This window comes from Vombatus ursinus, unplaced genomic scaffold (genome assembly GCF_900497805.2).
Source record: "Vombatus ursinus unplaced genomic scaffold, bare-nosed wombat genome assembly UNPS02014858.1, whole genome shotgun sequence".
Taxonomy (NCBI): Eukaryota; Metazoa; Chordata; class Mammalia; order Diprotodontia; family Vombatidae; genus Vombatus; species Vombatus ursinus.
Window position 1 is genome coordinate 3734841 of NW_020954636.1, and position 1721 is coordinate 3736561.

Below are 1721 nucleotides of genomic sequence, written 5' to 3' on the forward strand. Positions count from 1 at the left end.
TGGTGGAGCTGCAAACCGATCCAACCATTCTGGAGAGTAATTTGGAACAATGGCCAAAGGGCTATAAAAATGTGAATACCCTTTGACTCAGCAACACCACTTCTAGGTCTATATCCCAAAGAGATCATATAAATGTGGCACATGTACAAAAATATTTATAGCAGCTCTTTTTGTGGTGGCAAAGAATTGGAAATTGAGGGGATGCCCATCATAAAACAAATTGTGTTTTATGAAAGTAATGGAATACTATTGTGCTATAAGAAATGATGAAGCCTCTTCCCACTCCCTTTCTCCTTTCCCCCTCCCTCTCCCTCACCACCAGCCCTGCCCTGCCACCTCTCGGAGAGTGCAGCAGGAAGTGCAGGGGCTCCAGCTGCTAGGCAACTGAGATGCATTGTGGGACAGCAGGGGCACCAGACTCAAGATGGCGGCTAGCAGGAGGCTGATGAAGATCAACCCTCCATATGACAAAGGAGCCTTCAGAATCGAAATCAATTTCCCAACAGAGTGTCCATTCAAGCCACTTAAGATTACTTTTAAAACAAAGATTTGCCACTCTAACATTGATGAAAAAAAAGGGCACGTCTGTCTGCTAGTAAGTAGTGCTGAAAACTGGAAGCCAGCAACCAAAACTGACCAAGTCATAGCACTGGTGAATGACCCCCAGCCTGAGTACCTGCTTTGGGCTGACCTAGCTGAAGAGTACTCTAAGAACTGTAAAAAATTCTGTAAGAAGGCTGAAGAGTTTACAAAGAAATACGGGAGAAAGCGACTCATGGACTAAATCTTCTGTGATTGATTCCAGCCAGGGCTGGCTGAGACCTGGAGCAGTCTATTTCCAACACGCCACAACCAAGACTCTGGGAAATTGACAGGGACCACCTCCTGGCATTAACTTGTGGCAGTTACTAACTTTCTACAGTTTTCTTAATCAAAAGTGGTCTAGGTAAACCAGTAAAGAAAGGATTAAAAATTTAAGATGTTCTTGTTCTGATTTCTTTGTTTTAAAAATCACTACTTCAATCTACCTTAAAGGATGGTGTGTCCTTTCCTTGCCCAAATCTATCCCAAATCTTCAGTTTTTCTTCAGGTTTAAAATAGAAAGTTAGTGAGTGGTGCACACTCCTGATCCCTCCCTTCCCCTTTGTAGGACTTCATTTTAATCCCACTCCCTATCCCCAGAACAATGCCTTGGAATCCCCCATTCAACCTCTTCCCTTTCCCCCACCCCCCCACCCCAAGCCTGAAAGAAAATGGCCTAAAATCCAGCAGTCCTATTGCCTGCCCTCCCTGTGGCTCTGTGCTTTCTGAGTATGCATTGTGAGTCTGTAATATCTAAGAAACCCAAATGAGGTCAAACCCAAGGTTGAAGCCTATGATGATGAAGGAGCCTGGCTGTTGTGATCAAAATGATGTCTATTAAATAGGCAAACCCCCAGAAAAAAAAAGAAATGATGAGCAGGTGGACTTCAGAAAAATCTGGAAAGACATATATGAACTGATGCTGAGTGAAGTGAGCAGAACCAGGAGAACATTGTATACAGTAACTGCCACATTGTGTGATGACTTTGATAGACTTACCTCTTCTTAGCAATGCAAGGACCTAAGACAACTCTAAAAGACTCATGATGGAAAATGCTATCCACATCCAGAAAAAGAACTATGGACTCTGAATGCAGATCAAAGCATATTACTTACATTCTCTCTCTCCATTTTTTTTT

General features: G+C 43.0%; 1 pseudogene; it reads left to right on the forward strand.

The window, feature by feature from the left end:
• Positions 1-424: 424 nt before the first annotated feature.
• On the forward strand, positions 425-784 carry LOC114027255 (annotated as a pseudogene).
• Positions 785-1721: the final 937 nt, after the last annotated feature.